General features: G+C 36.2%; 1 protein-coding gene across 1 annotated transcript in view; it reads left to right on the forward strand.

Annotated features, from left to right (window-relative positions):
* The window catches only part of amon (prohormone processing protease amontillado), an 851,181-nt gene that overhangs the window by 599,456 nt on the left and 225,046 nt on the right, over positions 1–26,679 (forward strand). The gene's annotated exons all lie outside the window — the stretch shown is intronic.

Here is a 26,679-nt window from a genome sequence, read left to right on the forward strand (position 1 = left end):
GGTGGAAATGTAACAAATTGAGCAGGCACGTAACTTTTAAAACTATGTAAGCACATATATAGATGTATATAAAAAAAAAATCAATGTTATTGGAAACTAGTGGGCCCAGACTACTAATACATACACACTATATGACCAATCAATAGAAATAAAAACCAGAAATCAGTTGTCAATGGATATAATTTGTATGATCCATGAATAACAAATGTTTCTAGGAATCCGAAAGCATAGTGTACCTTCCCATCAATTTCTCCAGTGGTGGATTGGATATCGCGAAAATGGTCCCGAGATGTGCTGCAATACCTCCACGAATTGCATCCCTCGATGTCTCAGTTAGTACATACGATCGAAATAAGTGATATAGAATATTGTACATTTTCATGAGTTTCAGAAACCGGGGGGGGGGGGCAAGGTTGAAAAATTAAAAAAAAAATCTCTAAGTAATGAAGACAGAGAGAGAGATAGAAAAGAAAGACGAAGAATAGTGGCGCCAAAGACTTAAGTGAGAAATAACTAACGCTACAAAGACAAAAGTCGAATTTCTATCTCAACAAATCCATAGCCAAAATATTCTTAACATGCCAAAAGGGTGGTCTACTCAAATACGTAGACTCAAGGAACGCCCTGCTGCCAAGGATGCAAGTTCTGTGTCCATCAGATCCCAATCCCACAAGAATTTGGTTGTAAGATTGAAATCCGATCCCCGTATCCGGCCCAAACCAGCAGGTTCCCGGATATCGTCCGGAAGGTTAGAGAAGGCGCTAATTTAGAATTTCAAGAAAAAAAAAATCATCCGACCTCTTGGAAACTAGAAGATTCCAGAATAGGGATGAAATTAGAGTAATAGCTAAGGTATCCCTAATTAGTGATTTGCCAGAATTAAAAAAAAAATAAATAAATAAACTGAATTTTGGATCGGTGACTTCAATTACCGAAACATCACCGATGGCTACCCAGCGCAGACATGCCACCGTCTGGGACGTCGTTAATTTCCCTCATCTAATTAAACTAAGAAAAGACATGAAAATACTTAAGGGGACTAGGGGTCGACGTCCGGGTACGCTACATTTAGTAGCAGTTAATTTAATCGGATAGTCCGAACTGAGTTATATGAACACTGCACAATAAATAAATAAGGTAAGCAACAAAAACAAAAAAAAAAATCTCGGAGAGGCTATGAATGCTAAAGATACAAATGACCGAAACCTGTACTTTTCGATGATCACAGGATATAGCAGTTGGTTTTCTTAATTATCATTTCTGTCATCCTTTAGAAGTAATTCCCACATGATACTACTCTATCTATTGAAAGGCTTAAGATCTGGGGCTGTTATTATGAGGTACATAAATGCAAAGTAACACACAATTCCCAACTATAATTTACATTCAAGTAGCAAACTCGGTTGGATGAATGCACTGGTGTGGAAGTCAAAACGCGAGATTTTTTTTTTTTCGTAAACATATTCATATTTTCACTATATAAAATTCACTAGGCCTATCCATTTAAATATAGGGGTCGTCATCTCGTTCATATTATATATCATATTATTAACATATCATTACGTTCATTCATTATCTACTAATTTTCGCACGAAGTAATATTTTATAAACACCCTATTTCGTACATTTTACACGCAGGCCATACACATATCTACATTACGCAGTAATAAATATATATATAACTATCACAATCTATCACGCTCAAACCACCACACGATCACATTCATCGAACCACGTACTCTTTATTTCGAAGCACCCAAATTGTATTTACCTTGCAGGTTTAAAAAAAAAAAATCATACATGTATTTACGGAAAGTTAAATTGACAATGATTAATCTATTTCTGATTTGTTGATAAAACTGAAGCAACAATGGAATTTTCGACAGCCACGGGAAGAAAGAATTTAATACTGCATTTTGAACCAAACAGTAACAGCATATGGGCTTTACTTCTATTAAGAAAATAGGTATTCTTTATTTCGGCGGATATTTCAATTTCTACTGACCCTAGCAAGCTGAAATTTTCAGTACAGTAAGATCTCATGTTATTTTATACGAAGGTATACTCATCTGAACCGAAAACCATGTCCAATGAAAGTAATTTTTGAATAAATGACTAAAATCCAACAACCTAGATCACTAAGTTATGCGATGTCGTATTGTCAACAAACAATTGAGTACCGAAACCGGACGCTGTGGCGCTGTAGTGGAGGCATAATTTACCGTGTACTGAAATCTATACTTGTACTCATTAATCAGAAATTTAATATTTACTCTGGTTTATTTCTGTTAGGAAAATGGTACTAAATTAACACATATTTATACACTGTCCAAATCGAAAATTCACACACTCACACAAAACTACTAACTACATACACCACTACTAATACTATACATAAAACAACTAACTAAACCAAACATGCACCATTTAGTTACATGCATGTTGACAAAATAAATACTCCCTTCTGATATATACCGTCGGCTTTATTTAATTTAGAGGGGCAAAATGAGAAAGGTAAACACTAGGTCCAATTGACCTGACCAATTGTTTACATAATGACTACCAAAAGTTGATGCCCGGGGGGCACCTTAACGAAGTTTATGGAGGGTCCCTTCCCCTAAAAGGGGAAAAGGCCCTAAAACGAACAATAACTAACCCATTCCCCCGCTAGAACCGGTTCAATTCAGAAAAGGGGATAGGAGCCCTTTTGAACTAACTTAAGCTGCCATTATGATTATTTACAGTACTATTAAACCTACTACATACATGCAATTACGAAATAAATAATAATAAATCACATTTACTTAATACACGACCAACATGCACTAATCAGGTCGTAATTTCCCTAATCCCTAATTGAATTTGGAATAACAAGAAAAAAAAGTAAAGTCACTCTTTCACTTTTGCTGTTATAGCTGGGCAGCAAACATGGCTTCCTGCAAACCGAAATCCTGAATCAAATATTTTCCCCTGGTTTTGCAGTTCTTTCAACAAAAATATGGGTTTCCTGGCTCCTGATTGATCACACGACGTTTACGATGACATTTAGTCTAAATTTTACCTGTTTTACACTCGAAATCCACGTCTTTACCAGCCAGTATAGCGTAGTTGATTTCCACGGCTGTGCTCGTAGAGTCGTTCTTGATTATTCCGATAACATTGCGCCGAAAAAGCCAGAGGTAGGAGAATTCCTCCAATCAGAAAGAAAACTTTAGCCGCGGAAATTACAAAGCGAATGGAAATTTGGTAAATCCAGATATAACCGGATCTGAAAGTGACTAAGGACTACTGAGAGGGGGTGAGGGAAAAGGTTAGGTACCTGACTAAATTCTACATTGGTCTGAAATTAAGAAAATTTATATCCAATGACAGAACTATGTTTCGGTATGACGTCAGAATGGTAAACCTTGAAACTTTTCAACTTATATATCAGAAAATGGGATTTACACTTAATCAAAATGTAAATAAATATATTATACAGTGGGAAATATGGTTATTAATGAAACCTTTCGATTCATTATATTTAATTCGAAGTAAAGGGAGTAAATAAATTGTGTAGCTAAACCGAAATTGAATAAAAAAAAAATTACTAGGTACAGGGTGCGTAAAAAAAATTGCCATTACTTTCAACTGTAATGGTACATTACATTGAGAATTGACATTGTGAGTTCAATAATTGAGAATTGAAATAATTGACATTGTGAATACAAAATCTCAGGAACTGTGATTTTATTACACAGCCCAGTGGCGGATCTAGTGGCGGCTGGTGGTTCCAGGCACCTGTTTTTTGAATGACAGAAATAATTTAAGGTATTATTTCGAGTTTTTACCTTCTAGATCCGCCTATGACATAGTCTTTAAAATTATGCAGCAAGAACCCTGGCCTTTGACGTAAGGAATGAGCAATGCTGTTGATTTTTTGTGGAGTGTAAAGCTGCGGTCCTTAATGTTTGGTCCACGATAAGTCGTGAGGATTTCCCTGAGCATTAACTACAATATTTTCTTGAATTTAGTTGGTTGGATTGGACTTTAGCATCTTTTTCAGCACCAAGTCCATATGAGATGTGGGTTTAATATAGCATCTGAACCTGAACCACATGAATTCCATCCGGGAATCAAACCCCTGTCCCTTGAGAGGAATCAAAGTGTAATTGAGAAGGAGAATCCCTCGATAATTCTTACCCTGATTGAAGATTTTTGGATTCCTTTAATAACTAGCGGTGTCATTGTTGGTTTCGATGTGTTCATATATCATCTACAATGCGATCTTTAAAGCACATAATTTCTTGCATGTAGACGTTGAATATCTGGCAGGTGAAATCATCCTGCTGAAAATACTCATTACGGAATTTCTCGTCATTTAACCATCAATTGCATCATACCGTAACAGCAGGGCCAAGAGCTCAGATTGAAAGTATGTACCCGATTGACCGCAATTACCTGCAGAATCACCCAGACGTACGTGCATGCCCAAGCAAGGAATACAGAGATTGTGATGTCATTTCCAGTAACTTCATCATCTTTCTCATATACCCAAGTATGTTCGTAGCAAATTTTATTACATTACGATCAATAGTTTGATCTTCAAAAGTAAACATCAGGGCAGACTGCTTAAAACATTCTGTAGATTATGCCCATATATTTCGCTCAAGAATTTCCAATATTCGTATCACTATAGAAATTAGAAGTATTGCATTGCCAATGTAGATATGTGTATTCGTTTTGTTTTCCTCGTCATATGAATAATCCAAAAACTCTTTTTTAATATATCATTATGAAGAAAATAGAACTGCTTAATATTACATTTCAGATTGATATGTATAGAATAACAATACCTTTTACTCAATTTGCAATATTTCGAGTATAATGGAAAACAAATTTAAATATCATTAGAATTTAAATTTTGACAGTTCGATGGCGGATAAAGCCTGATGTAGAGGATTATTATTACCATGTGCTATGGGTATTCCGACCGGATATAACTCTTACGTAATAAAATCCTCCAAACAACATATTGAAACAGTTTGGACATTTTGAAAGATCACATCATGAATGTTAACTGTCCATACAACCATTTAAAAACCTGTATACATTATAAAAATCAATATAAGGTTTGTATTGAATACCTTTCCTATCTACTTTTTTTTTGTTAGCCCATTGATTTACAGAGGAAGTATTTTTGTCTTCCTTTGAAATTAACTTTAATTTTAATGTTTTATTTTTATTTTATTAATTTCTTCTTCAATTCTATGTAAATACTTCTAATATTTAACAGTAAAATTTAATTTAAGTAATTTTAGGTTTATAGATAATATAAATTTATTTTACTAGATATTTAACTAGACTTAAGGAAGAAATCAGTAAAATTACGTCATAAAAATTACAATTCATTGTGAAGAAAACAGAAAAATAGTTCCTCATATAAATCACTAAGCTAAAATGTAAAGATGGCAGAGGTACTGAACGTCGTTAATACGACGCTGTTACTATTCAATACATAATAATGGGTAGTCTGAAAAGGAAACCCACATTCATATCTGGAGGAAGATGACGTGCACAAATTTTATTTCTATTGCGAGTAAATATATTTGCACTATTCAGGGATGCACCTATGTGGGAGTTCACCGGGTTTTGACCCCCCAAAACTTCCTAACTCAACATACATGTGTACACTTTCTCAATAAAACTATAATTGTTCAACAGGAAAATGATTGATGTAGCATGAAAATTTGATCTTTCACTTTATTTGTACTCTTTCTCTTATAAAAGCAATCATTTTTTCTGAAAATATAGGTCGAAGTGTTTACAATTTCTTATCGTCTTTTCGGGTTCAGAATAATACCCGGTCAATATCGCATAGACATGTGGCTTATAGTATCAGATCCCCAACCAAAACTTGGACCCCTTCCAAGAAAAATTTCTGTTTGCGAGCCTGGCACCACTCGAAATATTGTATCAAACTATGTAAAACGTATTTTGTAATTCTCTGTTAAATATAAATAATTTATATATATTTCTTTCAATAGCCAACATTATAAAGATATAACGAAAACTTTACTCCCAAGGTTGCTTTTAAACAAATTTACTTAAGCTTGTTTAGTGAGCAATTGTGTTTATATGTATAGTTTGCAACCCTGACTGACATTTTGTTATCTTGTACGCCCATCTAACGGCTGATTAACGAACTATAAATCCAGCCTTTCGCTGAAGTAATTACCCTTAAGTCTATTTACTCTCGTGACCAATATCCTCCACACGAAATTCTGTCCTCCAAGAGTCTATTGCTTCTTCTTTTGTTAGCTCTCATGGCCAAACATTAGGAAAGAAAAAGTAGTGATTTGGTTTAATTACCTACATCATCTCCGTGTTTTATTTACTGTGCGAGATAAAGTTGTGTTGGCTCTCAACTTTCGAGGAAAAAACTCTACTTTTAATCTTGAACGTTTTCTAGGTTATATTCTTCGCAACTTTAGCAACAAGATTGTCCACACTGACAAGATTACTACAAGAATATTAATTGCATTAAGTTAGCTGAAACGTGAGACAGGTTAAAAGTTAAACAGATTAACTTGTAAGAGGAAATAGAACTACGCTATTGGTGCACAGAGAGTTATAAAACGATTTTTTTAAAAAAAAAATATAAGATGTATTAGAACTCATAAAATAAAGTAGATTAATCAAGTTTAAATAAGTTCTATTGCCTTAAAATATAATTGAAATTTTAATATAATTAGACTTAATGTAATCGCAACATCTGATTTTATTTGTCTAGGAACGTTTTTAAGAAATGAAAAGGAACAATTTCATACTTATACCCTCGGGGGTACGGAGACTCAGTGGTAGAGCGTTCATCTCTGCTGCATGGGGTCCGTGGTTCGATCCCAGCTCGTGGCAAGTGGGTTTTGTGTTGGGCAAACGCCGTGTTCGCGGATTTTCTCGTTGTTCTCTCGTTTCCTCCCACTTTATTCATTCCATCATTCCATTCATTTCTCATCATCGCAGTCTCTTTGAGTCTATCTAGCATAATCGTGGGACGTAAAACTGAAAGATTTCATTTCATTTCATACTTAAGACCTTGGTTTCGATACCAGATCAGATTTAAACTGGGACCGTTGGCATGATCCTGAAATGGAGTTTGGATGCGAGATAGTATAATAAAAAAAGAATAGTCGAACCTGTTGTTGAATCTTGACGTCTCTTTTCACCGTCCAGGTTATATAAGACGTGAGTTACGCTTTAAGATGGAATCCGAACAACCATAATACGTTCAAACTTTAATGCTCTACATCACGTCTGGAGCATGGGATCCCGGTTCGATCCCGGCAACTGGGTTTTGTGGTGGACGGGTGTGAGTTCTCCCGTTTCCTCCCGCATTCTACATTCCACCATTTCAAGTATCATCACCATCTCCCTTAGACTTGCTGCACAAACGTAAACATAAAACTTTCACTTAGTGATCTAGCCTACACCAGGAGCGCACCTAGGAGAGGTCCCTGGGTCCATCGGGTCCGGACAAAACTTCCTAACTTAACATACATTTGTATACTTTTCAATAAAACTATGCTTGTTTAAAAGGGAAATAATTGATTGATTTATTTATTTTGAGTTTTACGTCCCGTTCAGCAGCGAGGCTATATGAGACGTGGACCTACTGATTAACGTGGAATCCGAACCACATGAGCTTCCGCCGGGAATCGAACCCGGGTCTCCCACGCCAAAGACGCGTACGCTAACCGCTTAGCCACGGAGGAGCTCAAAAGGGAAATAATGTAGCATACATTAATGTAGCATGAAAATATAGGAGGAAGTATTTTGCAATTACTTATCGTCTTTTCGGGTACAGAATATTATCCGTTCAATATTACATAGTCGTAGTGTCTTGTAGTTTTGGAGGGGTCCGTGCCCACCTAACCGTTTTTTCTAGGAAAATACGGAACATGTATTCCCTCATTTTGTGTCTACAATATGTGTGTACAATTTCGTTGACTTCGGTTCACTTGTTGCCTTTCAGACGTCAACATTCAAAATTTTGTGTGAGCCCCCGAAAACCGTTTTTCCGCAGAAAATAAAAAAAAAACATGTTTTCGTTTATTTCATGTGTAGTGTCTACCTGCCAAATTTTATCAAAATCGGAGTGTTACACTAGGGAAGTGTTACTTGTTAGTTATTTGCTGGTTTAATTACTTAGACAATTTCTTATAGTGATATAAAAAATAGTTCATTCATAGATTATAAAATAGGGAGGCGGGTCCGAGGAGACCTCATTTCTTGGAACTAGTTGGAACCATTTCCTTAGATCTTAACAAATTTAATTTTAGAACCAGACTGTTATTTGGCCAGGATATCAAAGGTTAATTTTATGACCCATGTATTAAATCCGTATTAAATAAAGTATGTATCTGACTACATTGGCCAATCTGGGGACAGTTTTGTACTATATTGGCGGCAGATGTAGAGAAAACAAAATAAATCTTGTGTGTAACAGTACATTCACACTTGCAAGGTAACAAAGTTTAAAAATAACTTCTTTATCTTTACTTATATAAAGTAATTACTAAGTGGGTTCGACGAACGTGATGACCTGTTATATAAAATAACTTGGAACTCCAAGGATCAATACACTAAATGCGTTTCCTGGTTATTTGGCATTGAGTATTTCCAAATCACCTGAATCTATTGAAAATCACATGTAATTCGATTTAATAAATCCAAGACTTATGTATAATACAGTCACTCTTAACGTGTATTTTTTTTTTTAAGTGCAATTTCATTCCCAGTCGAAACTGGGCGGGCCACAGAAGGTAACGCCTTCTCCGGGGCCAGGAGACATGTAAAAATGACTGTTGATTTAAAACTTAATTAGTGATGCCATAAATTGTAGAAGTCAGTAGTTTCTTTTTCATTTCAATTTGCGTCTGCTTTACCCTTAAACCAAAATACTTTAACAATATATTTTATATTGAATGCTGTTTCATCTTTATGAACCGGCTGTTTTATATATTTTGGAATCTCCTAAATTTTTATTATATCTCAATCATTTTATAGCTGCCGCTAGCTGGCTGTAATTGTAACTATAAAGTTAAAACTGACTGTTCCTTTATTTCTGTAGCTAGGAATAACGAACGACAATGGTATAGTTAAAAGTATTGATTTGATCTGAATATTTTGTAGTTCTGTTTCAACTAATACATAAATTTGTATAAAATGTAAAAACGACTGTGTACAGAAATGTAAATAATCTTGATTTATATTTTGTTTACTTTTTGATATAATTTTATATTGGTCTTTTGTGATAAAATACAAAAGTAGGTAAATGTCCGTCATATCAGGTGAAAAGACGGCCTTCTTTGCCACTTTAAGATTGGCTCATTTATGAGGATTAGGCTATATTTCGAAGTTAATTACTTGTTGTTATCTTAAACCCTACTTGTTTAATAATTGCCGTCAGAAGTACAGGTCCGCAGTGGATTAGTGGTAGACCTCCCAGCTAGTCTAGTGCTAGCACGTGAGCCTTTAGTATATGGAGTCCCGGGCTCGATCCCCAATGGGAGAGCCTTTGGCATTTTAACTGTCCTCGATGTTTCTGTGTCCCTGTCCCTGTCGCATTTTAACTGTCCCTGTCGTTCTAGGTTACTGATAAAGCAAGTAAAATTATGTAAAACCATAGTAATAAGTAGATAAACAAGTTAATGAGGCAGGTTCGGTGAATCAGTTAAGTTTTTAAAAAGTGGTAGAGCATTCATCTCTGGTGCATTTAGTCCCTAGCTCGATTCCAGCTCGAGTCAAGTGGGCTTTGTAGTGGACAAGCACCATGTGGGTTGGTTTACTCGGGGTTCTCCCTTTTCATTCCACTATTTCATTCATTGCATATAGCCTCGCTGCTGAAAGGGACACTAAAATGAAATCAACTCAACTCAACTCCACTTATTCATTTCTTATCATCATCATCGTCTCATCAATAATGATTTGAGATCATCTCCTCCAAGGGGACTTTAAATAAACCGGAGAAGTCAAAGTAGTACTGTAAAAATACTGGTAACTATTACCATACCCGTAGTCAGAGTACTGAAATAGGGGAAGAGAGATCATTTTTGAGGGTTCGCTGGAGTTCACATTCATATGTATATAATTACATACCAACAAAACTGAAAGTTTCATGGTAACTGAAGGTGATCTTAATGGGGCTGAGCTTCCCTGGTCTCCCTCTAGCTATGAGCCTGCTGGTAATCCACGTTGACCCCCATCGGAGAAATGCCTCGAAGGAATATAATAGCTCCGGGTGATTTCCCTGTCCAAGCCCGCTATCCAAAATCATTATTGTTTCCATCTTTGGATAACCAGGAGCTTTTATACAATAGTCTAGGAAACAAATTGTTCTAGAGAAGCCCATGACTTTATCAGGGGTCGGGATTTTTACAATAAAAGCAAACCAAAAATCTTCTGTTAGATTGTAAAAACATTAATAACTCATTATGCGTGATTATTATAATTATGATTATTATTATTAAGTTTATACTAATTTATAACAGATAATTTCGTAACAGCTTTTATGCTACAATGTTGGAAAACTCTGTTTAGATTTTATGAAGGTTTATAATGTACAGAGTAAGTCAAAAAATGTTTACACAATTTACGAGATGGTATCTGCGTATTATTTTCGAAGTGGAATTGAATTATCATTATGGTAGTAGTGTGGGGTTTCCTCAACAAATATGAGTAGTGTTGTGATTGTAACGTATGAAACAATATATGATAGTTTTTTAAAAAAAACTGTATGGTGAAAGAATGACATTTTAGGAGCGGAAGTCCATTTTAAATTGGTTATTTCAGGTTTTGAATTGTCGCTGAAGTACGTCAGTGACAGCGAAGTTAAAGACAAAATCTAATATATGCTTTACAATTGGACTCCCAATGGCTCAGTGGTGGAGCATTCATCTTTGGCGCGTGAGGTCTCTGCTTCGATCGTAGCTCCGCCAACTGAGCTTTGTTATGAACAAACACTGGTGCGTGGATTTTCTTGCAGTTCACCTGTTTCATCCCATTTTCGTCATTCCACCATGATGATTCATTTCATCATCACTGTCTCTGTTAGCCTTGGAACACAATCATGGGACGTTAAACAGAACAAAAAATGGCTTGACAATTGCACAGTTTATGATAAATTTGGTATGGATGGTGCTATTTATTGATCTGGAATACCTCTTCTACAGTAGCGCCAATTCAGATTTTGCCAGGAATTGTGCACCGACATAGGAGTTTTACGTTTAAGAGACAATTGCCCCTGCCCTCCAAAAATGAGACCCCTGCTCGTGCAGCTACAAGTGTCGCTTCTTCGGCGATGATCTTAGGAAACTCCAACCACTTTGAGCTCCTTCAGTACCTGTCAAAGGCGCAAATCTGTCTTCAACATTGGGGGGGACGGGTAAGATGGTCCCGTATATATATATATATATATATATATATATATATATATATATATATATATATATATAAGCGATGTTCAAAATATTTATGAAGTTGAAAAACAATGCTGAGAAGGATCAGGGGAGCAGAATTGTCTTCAGTGACGAATTTAGGAGGCTATCGGGCTCATTCTCCCCTCGAAATAATTTGTTAGTTTTACGCATTCCACGTACAACAATAATCCTTCTTACCATTTCTAAGAATGTCATTGACTTTCCATTTTCTTATGCTTTTTGTTTAGAAATAATACTGTATTTGTCAAATTTCATTCCATGTAAGAACCGCGTCCTTAATTGTTCTTTCTGTCATCCTTTCTATTTTTCTGTTTCTTTTTCTTGACGTTACTACTTTCATTTCGCCTATCATACTTTATCGACCGTTGTCAGTTGTGATTCAAGTTGGCCGTCATCAGTAACACCAAAACTAAGAGGAGTTGATAAGCGAAACTAGTGTTCCACACCAACATGCGCGGATATCAACATGACAGGACTTTAGTTATTATAACAAAGGAACAATTATATCGTTTAGTTATTTTTAAAAGAAGGAAATGTTTGAATTAAAGAAAATCAAAACGGGGGAATAATTAGCCCGGGAAATTAGGACGGCCAAGAGGATGCTTTCTTTTTCTTGTATGAATAGAATAAAGCGTTAGATTCACTTTTAAATTTTTGTGTCATATCATATAGGATTTATCGATCTGTAATTCTTGTCATTATAACTTCAATTTATGCATAAATTAAAATATATTTAATTCTCAAACTCAGGTGGGCAATTGCCCACTTCCTTCCTTGTATTGGGCATAGATCTCAAAAGAAAATCCTAAATACGCCATTGGTTGTCTTCAACATTGGAAGGTGGGCAGATTTGAGGCTTATTCTAGATAAGGGAGATGAAACTCATATTACGGTAGATGAATCTGATCAACTGTTGTAGAGTATATTATATATTAGGTGATGTAGATGAAGTAGTAGTACATATCAGTATTACAAATCACTGCCGTGAAAACATTCTGAAATCTGAATACATGCATATTTATAATTGGTATGTTTCTAATTAGGCATCCACAAAGATCCACGTTAAAATTGTTTTATAGTAATATAATAATATAAATGACGACTTCCCCAAAACTATGAAGAAAGAATATCAATTATGTGTGACGCAACAATACTCTTTGAGCAAAATGATTATAATCTCAATAACATTACAGGAATCGTTTCAGAAATCTGACGCATGTCATACTCTTTACTTAACAGATGTAACCTTAAGATTAGAGAGAAAAATATTCCAGCAATTGAATTCTTTTCTTTGCTTACGAAACATCCTCTCTCAAAAGAAAAATTGGGACACGCGGAAATAATACGTACGAACAAACCATGGTTCGAACTAGCAGAGAAGAGAAAACAGGCAAAATTACGTTGGCTACAAAATCCGAATGAAATAACTACACAAAATTTCGTAGACATCAGGCGAGGAACTTCCAAAACTTTTAGAACAAAAAAACGCGATATTTTGAAAGCTAAAATTTAGGAACTTGAAGATAGTAAAAATAAAAACATTCGGGACATGTATAAAGGGGTCAACGAATTTAAGAAAGGCTATCAACCTCGTTCTTATATATGAAAGAAAGCTGATGGAACAGTTCTCACTGATACAGATAGCATTTTAAATAGATGGAAAGATTTCTTTGACGATTTGCTTAACACGCAGCCAAAAACTAATGTGCGTGGAGAAAGAAAGATACACACGGCAGAATCATATATTCCAGAACCCAATCGAATAGAAGTAAAACTCGCTATAAAGAAATTAAAGAAACACAAATCTCGGGTGCAAACGAAATTCCGGCTGAGTTAATTTTAGCTGGAGGCAAAAAATTGTGGAACAAGATACACAAACTCATTCTCCTTATCTACAACAAGGAAGAATTGCCACAAGAGTGGGAAGAATCAATCATTGTTCCAATTCACAAGAAAGGCGACAAAACTGACTGTAATAATTATCGAGGCATCTCTCTTCTGTTAACATCCTATAAAATCCTTTCAAACATTCTATTAGCAAGAATGAGCCCATACGCAGATGAAATGTTTGGGGATTATCAGTGTGGATTTAGACGAAATCGATCAACTATCGACCAAATATTTACCATTCGCCAAATACTCGAAAATAAGCGGGAATACAGTAGTCCGGTACATCAACTATTTATTGATTTTAGAAAGGCTTATAACTCGGTTAGGAGAGAAACATTGTACAACGTTCTTACAGAATTTGGAATACCGAAAAAGCTAATTAGATTAATTAAGGCATGTTTAAATGAATCCCAAAGTAAAGTCCGGGTAGGAAAAGTTTTGGCCACGAGCTTTCACGTTAAGAATGGCCTGAAACAAGAAGATGCGTTGTCGTCATTATTATTCAACTTTGTCCTGGAATACGCTATAAGGAAGATGAAGGATAGCAACCAGGGCCTAGAGCTGAACGGTGTTCACCAGGTTATGCGTACGCTGATTATGTAAGTTTAGTAGGGGTTGATATGAGAAAAATAGAAAGAAATGCAGAGGTCTTATTAGACACGCTTGCATGGACATGAGTTTAGAATTTAATGCAGAGAAAACTAAATACATGGAAGTGCGTCGGGACCGTAATACGGCAAATTATGTATGTGTTAAAATATTAAATAATACTTTTGATAAAGTGGATACTTTCAAACATCTAGGATCAATATTAACAGACGAAAATCATATTCACGAAGAAATTAAATGTCGACTAAAAACAGGGAATTCGTGTTATTATTCAGTTCAAAACCTCTTGTCGTCGCGAATTCTGTCGAGGGATTTGAAGCTTAAAATGTATAAAACGATAATCATACGCTTACTGAGTACAGAGCATAGACTGAAAGTATTTGAGAACAAGATCCCGAGAGAAATATTCGGACCAAGAGGAACGGGAATGGGGAATGGTGGAAACTTCATAACGACGAACTACGTAAATTATATGGCTTACCAAACATTGTTAAGGTCATCAAGTCTAGGAGGCTTAGGTGGGCAGGACATGTAGCCAGGATGGAAGAAAGTAGGAACGCTTTCAAAGTGTTAGCGGTAAGACCAATCGGAAAACGACTATTAAGAAGACCTAGGCGCAGATGGGAAGACAATATTAAGATGAATCTCGCAGAGATAGGAATACAAAGTAGAAACTGGATCCAGTTGGCTAAGAATAGAAGTCAGTGGAGAGCTTTTGTGAACGCGGCATTGAACCTCCGAGTTCCATAGGCTATAGAGTTTGTTAGCTTACGAAGCATGAGTAGATGCCTAGGCTGATACTACAAATAGATTAAATGCGCATTTACTGAAAAGATGGGTTCTACTGACATTGGATAGTCTATATACTCTTCGTGTGCTAGGGCCTAGGGGAGAGGAGGAAATAAGATTTCATATGAGGTTACGTCACGCACAGTCGCACGCCTTCATTTTCATTATAAATGGAAAAGCCAAGAGAAACAAATTTCATCTAACTTTTCTTTGTGGCAGTCGGACACAACTCATCACAGTTATCTGCAAAATGCACTTTTCAAATCGGCACTTTTCAAATCGGATTATTGGGAGAGCCTCTAGTTCCAATGTTGGGGGGGACATGTCTCCCCATTTCCCCGGAATTTTTGCCCGTACCTACAGCTGAGACAACTTTCCAGCATGAGGAGAGGGGCATATCCTCCTCTGGCATTTATTGCAATTTGTGCCCAAATAGCTGAAGTGGAATTAATACATATTGATGAGACTACTAAACTCACTACAGCACGAAGTTCAGTTTGAAATACTACAGAATACGATTCTTTTTTTAAAAAAATGGAAAAGCCCAGAGAAATCAATTTCATCTTACATTCCTTTGGGGCAGTCGGCCACAAATCCGAAAAAGCGCTTTTTAAATCAGATTATTGGGGGGGACAGTCCCCCCAGGTCCAACATTGGGGGGGACATGTCCCCCTCGTCCCCCCCGGGATTTGCGCCAGTGGTACCTGTATAGATGCAGGAAACTTGTACATTTACACACGATATTGGCTTCCCTTTCATTGGAGTGTAGAAATACCTACATTTATTTTGACAGATTCTGTGAAACTGATCTCTAATGATATAAATCTGAGTAGTATTTTGAGTGTTTTTAACCTTATTTAAGTAGGTATTTGTATGTGATCCAAACTGGGATTACCTAATACAAATGTATCTCGTTCTATAGTTGTAAAACTATTTTAAATTTCCAAACCATGTGATTTCAATATTGAAACAGGTCTATAACATCCTATAGTAACAGAGGGATAGTGAGAGATGAATATTGCTAAGCACTGGCGGATCCACGGGGAGGGCGGAGGGGGCGACCGCCCCCTCCAAAGGGTTTTTTGAACTTTCAGCATTTATCATTAGGAAATACTAACATGGTCTTTTCCCCGACCGATCCAATATGTGACAAGCGTAGCAGAGTCTAATCAAAATGTGTGATACTTAATAGTACTTAATACAGACATATTTGAATTGTGAATACGTTTCTCCCTAGTTCCTTGGGGCGGTCACCATAAGCCCCAAAGGAGCGAGAATATGATTCATTCGTTGGACGAACAGCTGTAAGAAGGAGGGTAAGACGGCTCACTCTTTAAACTAAAAACGTATATTTTAAAATTGTGTCCTAGAAAAAGGATATGGGAATGGAATTCGGGTCCTGAAACTTCAAGTACCTTTACCTTGAATAAAGAGAAATATAGAATCTTCAGCGCTCCTTACCGGAAAGCTCTCTGAAACTGAGACTTTTCAGTTGGTTGATTGATTAATATGTATTTACGTCGTTTGCCAAAAGCGATGCTTTACAGAACGAGGACTAGAGTTTAAAGTTGGATCTGAACCACTGAAGTGTGTTCGATGCTCACTCACCGGGAATCAAACCGCAGAACCCCTTGCATCAAAGATCAAAGGTACGTTCGCTAGCTACTAGATCAACAAAGAGAGCCGTGACTTTTGGGGTTCAACACGGAAACATTAGGAAGGAACCAGGGATTTATTATGACTTCAAATGGCATTTCATATTTTCTTGAGAAATAACACAAGTTTGTTATTGTAATTCATACATAAAAGACGAAATCCTGAGTGAGTAACTTCGTACAGGCCAAACCACTTAAGGTAGAAACTTGAAATTGGGACAGTATATAAGATTTGTTACGTAGGATATTACTAAGGGATTTTTTTTTAATTCGAAGAAAGGAAGGGAGAATGGGGTGGAAAATACTTTAATAAGATGGCCATCTCTTCTATTCCGTTACGACTAGAGACTTGAAATTTGGCATTTGGATTTCTCATTTAAAATAATTTGACACGCGTTTTTCAACTTTTTTTGATATTATAGTAAAACGGAGAAAAAAGAGATGGAAAGAAAAAGTGGCGGCGATTGCAAATATTATAATAAGATATCAATATCTAAGAATCTTTGAAGGTTACAAACATGAAATTTCGTATATGGACTTTCCACTTAAAATAATTCAATACGTATAGCAGCATTTTTTATATTTTACCTAGAAGGGAAGAAAAGGGGTGGGATTATTATTATTATTAATTATTATTATTATTATTATTATTATTATTATTATTATTATTATTATTATTATTATTATTATTATTATTATTATTATTATTATTATTATTATTATTATTATTATTATAAGATGCCATATCTCGGGATCCCTTGCGGCTAGAAACATGAAAGTTGGTAGTTTGATTTTTTATTTAAAATAATTCAACATTTATTTGAACGTTTTTTTTTTACTTAACGTAGAAGAGAAGGAAAAAAGTGGGGCTGGTTCATTAAAATGCCTTACGAGGTGTTTGAATTTCGTGACACAGTCTTGCTCAATCCGATTCTATATGAAAGGCAGAAGGAAGAACGCGAAATATTGTGCCACAGTACCACGTAGGAACATCTGCTACGGCCGTATGTCGACCAGATTGGGGATCTGGGGCGAGCCCCACCTAGACGAAGGCTAGTATAATATACCTAGGTAATTGTATTGTTGTTGTAAGCATAACTATAATTATACTATGTTTCGTGGACCCCACACAATTATAGAGATAGATTAATTTTGTATTAATTTTTCTAACTGCTGTCCCGCAAGTTACTCAAAATATAAATGATTAGAGCAAATTGTACACTCTTTCGTTAAAATGAATATCGTCAATACAGTATTTTCTTTTGTGCAAGTACTGTGCCAGACAGTGCATCTCATATATTGCGGTGACTGTGTGTGAAGTGAATCATGACAGCGTCACGTCTCCGAAACGGAAGTACGTGTTTAATTTAAATCTAAAGAAAAAATATTCCCATTACCAAAAAAAAAAAAAAAATTCGGGTCCCAAAGTGGAATCTGAGAATCTTCTTTTTTCAATCCCTTCCAGCCCCGGATTCATATGAGTCCCATTCTTGCAAATTAAATACTGGTCACCTTGAATCTACGCTCATCTTCGACAAAGCAAACCGCCCCTCCCAAACGATCCTTCTGGATCCGCTAGTGTTGCTAAGTATTAAACTACATCCGATCATGGTATTATTAAAAAGTGCCAGGGGCTGATTTGGGGGATCAGGCAGGAGCAATTGCCACCTAAATATAAAAGCATACCACGTATGCTTTATAATAAATTCTATACTATTTTAGTTGTGTATATATACAGTATATAAAAATGAATGTAAGAATATATATATATATATATGTTCCAGTATAACTTTAGAACACCTCGAGTAACCAACTTGGTCACATTTTAACCAACTTCGTACACTCACAATCTATCAAAGATTATTGTAGGCAGGGCCACATCCAGGATTCTCTGAGGGGGTTGCACCAATAACTACCACTACATTTGAATTAAATTTGTGTTTTTAAAATTCCCTTAGGCGTCTGTGATGTGAATGATGAATTACTTTGAAAATGCTAAGTATTTGCTCTCGATGAATTATTTTCCTTCAACCTTCAGAAAATTGACTCAAACTATTGATTTTGCAAAACTCACTTCTAACTTCTCACTTTAAGTAGTGTATATTTACAACGAAGGAGGGTGCACATGCACCTTTGCATCCTCCTAAAACCGGCCCTGATTGTAGGGTTAAGACCTCCTACCACACCTAGGAGGGGACGGAGAGGTACAGACATTAAAAATGACTGATATTACTGTCTAATCCATAGTTTTTGGGATCCATGAGCTGGTTGATAACAGTTTTGGTGCCCTTTAAGTCCAAATTCAGCCCCATAGTGAAGGTAAGAGCCCCTAGCACACCTTGAAGGAGTAGGAGAGGTGACATAAAAATGAACGAAAACAACCAACCTTTGTGTTGAATCCATATTTTTCGGGATCCCTAAGTTCACTGGTAACAGTTGTGCCCTTTAAGTCCAAGGTCAGCTCCCAGTTGGGGTAAGAACCCCTAACACAACTAGGGAAGAGGGGGGAAACATATAAAATAATAAGAAACGACCGATAGTATCGAATCCTTAGTTTTCGAGGTCACTTAGATAAAGGTGATGTGAAATAAAAGCAAGGATAGGAATGGTGAAAGAAGCCTTTAGGAGGAAGAAAAGTCTGTTTTGTGGGACCTTGAATAAAGAGATGAGAAAAGATGCTTCGTGTGGAGTGTTGTACTGTATGAGGCGGAAACGTGGACATTACGTAAAGGTGATGAAAATCGATTGGAAGCATTCGAAATGTAGGCGTGGAGAAGAATGGAAAGAATTAGTTGGGTCGAGCAGAAAACGAATGAGAGAGTGTTAGAAATGGTGGGTGAGAAAAGAACACTTTTAGATATTATTAGGAAGAAGAAGAGAAACTGGTTGGGACATTGCCTAATAAGAGATTGTATCATGAGGGACGTCCTAGAGGGTATGGTGGCGGGAAAGAGAGGGAGCGGGCGAAGGAGACTACAATTAATGGATGATATAAAAACAGAAAGATCATACGCGAAGACGAAGAAGTTAGCGGAGGACCGTGGAGCATGGAAGCTTCTCAGCTGCGGCAAGTGACCTGCCAATAAAGACAGAATACCTATGATGATGCCAAATATCATTTAAGTTCAAGATCAGCCCTCATTAGTACCCTGGAGGAGAAACTGTGAATGAAAAAATGATTGAAAATGGCTTATATTAGTGTCGTATCCACAATTTTCGGGGTCGCTGAAATGAATAGTGACGCTTCCAATGCTGCTTATGACCAAGTTCATCCTTATCTGCAGAGGGTGGGGTGGGGGAAGTAAAAAAAAATAAAATGTCAAAAATGACTGAGGTTTGTGTCGAATTCATAGTTTTCAGATTCCGGAAAATATTTGCCTCGTTTGAAATGACTTTTGCAAGATAGTTAGAACCTACTTCAAGCTGAGTTTTTTAAAATCATATCGATTTGATTAAAGGCGTATTGTGTGGAGCTGGGTCCATGAACGTATTCTCTCTGTGCGAAGAGTGGACAGAGGTAGAATACAAATAAAACACGTAAAACTTTTATGTCGGTAGACAACTTGTCCACACCCGGTAAAATCAGAAATGACGCTACTAAAAAGTGCACACGTTTGGACACATTTCTAACTGCACTTCTCATACTAATTTCAGGCTATTATATTCTATGTGACTATTTTAAAATTATCTGTCTATGAAGTGATACGACATGTGAAGTACTTTAAAAAAAAGTCACTTTTCTCCTGACGTTTTGGACGGATAAATTTTTAAAAATTGGATTCGAGCGTCATTTGGAGCTCCAGAAAGCGTTTGCTCCCTGAGGTTGAGATTTATATACATTTTAATCAATAGGATAAAAAATATAACAATGAAAAATTTGAAAATGTGCTCACATCGAGGGGATATTACACGCGCCAAACAAAATCTGAAATAACACTGGCTGATTCCCTCTAATTTTAGCAATGAGATAATTCTCCTGTATCAAACAAAACTCATGTCAGTCTCATGAAAACCGGCGATCGGTGTTTACATACAAAGATTTATGGTGAAACACATTTGTCAAATGAAGTAAATTCATCTCCTTATCTCTCGTTAATTTCATGTGTTGAGTACATGCACTATCTTTATTTTTTAGCCTTGATTTCTTTGGAGAATTATTTCCGTTTTCTTTTAAAGTAAACAGGAATTTTGAACCGTTTTATTATACTGATTTTTTTTTCTGAACTATAGGTATAGTTTAAACATTCCTTACTTTGTGGGAATGAATTGATGTGGATATAAGTTTCAAATTACTTAAATGAAATTTATTTATTAAATGTTGAAATTATATAACACAAAAGTTAATTTTCGTGAAGTAACATTTACGGGTAAACATCTACGGGGAAATAGATTTGAAAAATCAAATTATCAGCTCGTTTCAAAGGAAAGATTCACCAAGATAAATCTTTCCACAAAAATAGCGCCTATTCTCAACAAACTTTATTTTTAAAGAATTCAAACATTGCATTTAATGAAAATTGTACATGATTTGTGGAATTTTCGGGAAACATATTTTGTAAAACAAATCGAAGTCAGTCCTCATTCTTGAGTGATTTTAACCTCAAGAAGAATCAATTATTTACAATTTTCAGAGGAAATATACGTCAAATTTTTATGAAATTTTCCATGTAATTTTTGTTGTATTATTTCACTTAGTGCACGATGTCTATTAATACCGGTAAACTGTGTCACAATCTTAATAACTGTTATTTCAATTTGCTGCTTCAATTACAAAAAAAAAAAAAAAAAAAAAACAAACAGCGTCTTGCAGACAGTATATACATAAATTGTAAAAGTTAATTCTTTCTAGTACTGCCTGCAGGATGTAATTTAGTTTTCATTTGCTAGGCATTCATAAACCCTAGCAAAAACCTAATTTGATAAAATATAAGGGGAAAAAACAAGGAATGTCACAAAACTGTATTTTCGAGAAAACAGCGTTTTTATATTTTAAACCGCGTAAAATGAATAGGGTAGTCAAATCTTTAGCTCCTATTTACATCGACATTTCGCCATCTACGCATGCATGACATATACTGTCAAATAGTACCAATAGTCACCACCAGATAGGACAAAGAACCAGATAAAGCACACACATGGACATTCCTTGTTTTTTCCCCTTACCCTTCACCAGTAGCGTAGCCAGGATGTGTGTTTGGGGGGGGGAAGTGCTGTTAAAGATACATATAGAGTAATTACAAACAAAAAAATATATAAACATAAAAATATATAAAAAATTACAAACATCAAAGTAGCAAAGTACATTGTCGGACCCCTTTGGGACCCCCCCTTCCCTACGCCACTGCCCTTCACTGTTCTTTCGTTATCATCAGCTTTGAAGCTATGTGCTGTGTAAGTGAGTGTACTTTGTTGTCTTTAATATTTACTTTGTAAATAAATATGTGTTATTATTCAAATGAAATTTATGAATAATGTAACCAAAGAAGTTTTCGCCGTTTTTGACGTCCCATTAATCACGAGCTCACAGAGAGGAAATAAAATGACACATGTGCCTGCCAAGCGATCTGGAGTTAGTCTGACCATAGACCGTCAGTAATATAGGCACGTTAAGCACACACTGCAGTCATAGCTCGTCTAGTGTCGAAGACAAATGGACGTATCGAAGCAGCATGTTCACTTGTGTTCGTTGTATGATTTTGAAGTGGGTCTGTTAGCTGCCGCATGAAGTCCCCGCATATACCAGGTATTTGGTGAAACTGCTTTGAAAGAACGCACCGCCAGGCATTGGTTCCCGAAATTCTGTTCGGGAGATATGAGCCTTTCGAATGAACCTCGCAGTGGATGACTACCAGGGGCGGACTGGCCCACCCTGCTACCCTGCAAATGCAGGGTGGGCCCCCAAGCAGGTGGGCCCCTCCACCAATTTTAAAAAGATGTGCTCAATTAAACCTACCAGCATAAAAAACATGGCAGGGTAACTCCCGCAAATTTGTGTTTTGCATAGAAAAGACGTAAAGTTAAACTTTTATGAACAGACCTTATTCTTCTTCACGTTTATCGACTTGAAAAGGTTCCGTCTATGAGACAATCAGGCTCTAAAACATTGCGGGGTTTGTGATACAGCAGCTGTTAAAAACGAACACGTTAACTACTACTTTTTTAAATATAAGAAACAGTAGATTTCAGGCTGTTATTGCATTTGGATACCATTGCCTACTCCGGTCCTTTTACAAGCCAGCGAGTGGCGATGTTTTAAAGAAACAATAGTTTGGTAGATATTGTTATTGTGGAAAGTGGAGGTGGAGCCGGAACGCTTTTGAACTGCATTGTCTATATATAAAGTGCCATATATTAACAGCAGATGAATCTGTCACTTCCTAATTAAATTCACGTCCATCACTGGTGTAATATTTTTCGAATGTGAATTTATATCTATGTATCTACTGTGACAATGATTACATCTATTTACCTTAATATCTGCACTAGTGCATTCAATTGGGATCAGTAGGCCTATGGATACATTGGAATCACCTGAAGTCGGAAATTGTAAAAAATTGAACCAAGAATTACGTCCAAACGATTCAATACCTGATCAGCTTCAGTCAGAATTAGCAGAAGATCAGTTTGGAGATGAAGTATTGGATAGTGATACTGAAGACATGTTTCGTCAAGGAAAGTCGAATGAAACTGATAGCATGGGAGTTACAGATTTGTCCAAGTTTGTACCCCCTTCCCGACATTCTTCGGTTTTAGAGAAACTCAATTTCCTTAAGCAACATCCAATTCAACCCACGGAAAGTCCTGATGTGATTCTTCCATTCAAGCTTATGAAAACATTTTATCGTACTACTTCAGATAGCACTACTGAAAAGAGAATGTGGTTTCCTATTGTATGGAAAGAAACTTGTGTTTCTGTTCTATTTGCATGGTTTTTGCAATTGACAGCGAAAGTCCATGTGTAACAGGCCAGAAAATCATTAAGAAATATTTCTATACCGCAGCTTATGTAATGGCCACTAGAAGTGCAGATATAAATACACTTGCAGATAAAGGTCTCATGAACAGAAGAAAAGCTCAAGTTGAACTGTGGAGAAAATTTTGAAACGTATATTGGACATAAGTACTTAGTTGTTTTTCTTGGACGACAAGGACTAGCTTTTCAAGGGAAGCGCGAAGAAGCAGCCGCTGATTTCAACAACAAAAAAGTTAATCATGGAAATTTCTTAGAATTGGTTTTATTGGTAAGCAAGTATGATGATATTTTAAAGAACCATGTTTCAGAGGCGATTATGAAGAGTCAAAGCAGAAGATTGCACCAAGACAAGTGTGGTGAAGAAAGTTCACAAGGAAGAGGCTCATTAAAAACTTTTTTGTCGAAGACATTTGTTAAGAAGTTAGTAACCTATCTTGTTCTTCAGACTCAAACTAATTGTGTTAACGAAATATAGCAGGCTGGTGCATTTAGTGTTGAAGTTTACTGTACCCAGGACATTACTGTTATTGAACAGTTAGCATTGGGTGTTCTGTATGCTAACTGTGCCATGCTGTATGCCATGGTGAAGTAAGAGTGAAACTTCTGAAACTAATTCCTGTCGACAAAGCTACTGGACTGGGTCTTTACAAACAGATTGAGGATGAACTTAGTAATCTGAAACTGTCAACAGCGCATATTGTAGGCTGTTCTTTTGATGGTGCAGCTAACATGAGTGGCCAGTATAACGGTGTCCAAGCACAGCTCAAAAAACTTAATCCGAATGTTCAGTATGTGCATTGTCTCGCGCATGTTCTAAATTTGGTAATGATAAATGCAACAGAATGTTGCAAAGTCGCAAAAGACTTTCTTGGGTTACTTCAAATGATAGTTACTTTCATCTGCGATTCATATAAAAGAATGCAAGTGTGGATTAAGTACAATGAAGAAAACTCAAGTGGTAGATAGCTACTTCGCCGATTACAAAAATTAAATCTGACAAGGTGGTGGAGTAAAGATCGAGCTCTAAAGAGTATCTTTGATGATTTTTCGACACCTTTGCAAGATCGGAAGAGGTTCATGACGCTGCTTCAATGTCTACTCACTATTGCAAGTATGAGTGATTTTCAAGCAGAAGTCACATTTAAAGCCAAGTGTTTGGTTCAGAACTGGTGTAAATTTGAAAACATTCTTGTAGCTTTTGTTTTCAGTCAACTTTTTCAGCTATGTACACCTACTTCTCAGTATTTGCAAAAATCTGGTTTGGATTATCTAACGGCTACAAAAATGATTTGTACGTTACAATCAGACTTAAAGCAAAAATGGAACGTATTTTGTTCTATTGAAACTAAAGCTATGGAGTTTGCAAAGGACTTGAAAAGACAATTGAAGGATGCAGGATACGAGGTTGCAGTTGAAACTTCTCTCCTTGCAAAGAGAATACCAGTAGCAACTTTTCAAGCAGACGAGCTTTCCCATGATGAGGCAAGAATTTTAGATTGTCCATCAAAAGTGTTTCAGATAAACGTTTTCAATGTTATTTTCGATACTGCAATTGAGCAATTACATTCTCGGTTTATCTGCAATGATAGTCTCATGAAGGACATTGCATGGCTGGATCCTACCCGTTTCCATGAGATAAGTACTTTAGAAGAACTATCTGATTCAGCTCTCAATACTCTACCACATTATTGCAAAATGGAAAGAGAACAAATTCAAGAGGAACTGCTCCAATTTGCTAGTCATTATAGAGACTATAATCCAACAATATGTAAAAATCAGGATATTTTAAGAAATGAGCATGGCAGCGAGCAATATGCTCATAGTAGTGAAAAAAGAGGAAAATGAAGAAGAGGAAGATAATGAAACTGAGAGTGAGGAGGAAGATGAATGGAAATGCAAACCTGCAAGACAGTGTAAAGTGTGTCTAGTTTGTGCACTTCACCTGCTTCACGAATTAAATCTTTATGGTCCATTATATCCATCGTTGTATAAAGCGTATAAGTATGATCTAACTCTATCGTGTACCCAAGTATCATGTGAAAGAATTTTCTCGATTATGAAAGTGATCAAAAATCGGTTGCGTTAATCTCTTGGACAAGATTTGTTGGAAGAATTTATTCTTGTATACATAGAAAGATCATATACGTTTGATTACGACACAGTGATTGACGATTTTGTATCTAGCTCCAAAGAATTAGGTAGATATTTGAAATTGTGAGTGTAACTGGGGCATAATGAAGATATTAATATTAGGATACATTTCTGGCATTCGTATTAATATTATATTATATTAGGTTACAGTATGCAATTCAGTAGAAAATTTCAACCAATTTGATATTAGAACTGATTTATGAGGAAAGAAACTTAGATTATTTCTGTCAGTGCTTTAACTATTTAGTGTTTCAAAGTTGACTTGAGATTAGTTTTTACTTATTACACATGTATATATTTTGGGTTTTCTAAAACATGACACTCATTTGTTTAAATAAATGGTTTAAATTTTTACATAAAAAACAATAGTACTATATAAATAACTGAAAGCACCGATTCCGGTATTGTGTGTATTTACAATAAAAAATAATAATGCCAATTACACACTGTAGGAGTTACTATTAAAATGTTCCTACTTCAGATTTTTTGTAATTAATGTTTTGCTTTTGTATAAATATATGGGATACTATTTATGGGTTCGAAGATGGACTTTTATATGTAATACATATGAAGAATGCCAAGTTCATTTTTTACATTTTTATACAGTGGGGCCTCATTTCAGTTTAGCAGGGTGGGCTCTATGGTTGCCAGTCCGCCCCTGATGACTACATGTATTGGATGACGAGGCCCTGAAAACAGTCATTAAGGAGGACAGTGGACTAACGTATTGCATAAAGGTTGCGCGTTTCCGCTGAAACAGCCAGACTGCACCTACATGGGATAGGCAAGTCATACAAGTTAAGCAAGTGGGTACCAGACACATTGTCGCCAGTCAGCAAGGAACAACCATTTGCTCCTATCACTTGGCACCTGAACACATCCATCTTTGATTACTTGCTCGCTGGTGACGAAAAGTGGGTTCTCTATGACACTCCGAAGCGTACCAGGCGTTAATTGTTGCCATGTGACCTTGTTCCTCACACTTCAAGACCACCTTTGCATCCACGAAAGATTATCAGAAGACATAGTGAACGAGCGACACAGGGGCGTCATTTAGGGGGGCAAGGGCCAATTGCCCCGTGAGTTTCAGATATAGATCAATAGAATAATAATAAATCCGTGAAAAACGCGAAAT

The sequence above is a fragment of the Thermobia domestica genome, chromosome 11 (genome assembly GCF_964235325.1).
Source record: "Thermobia domestica chromosome 11, izTheDome1.hap1.1, whole genome shotgun sequence".
In the NCBI taxonomy this organism is placed as follows: domain Eukaryota; kingdom Metazoa; phylum Arthropoda; class Insecta; order Zygentoma; family Lepismatidae; genus Thermobia; species Thermobia domestica.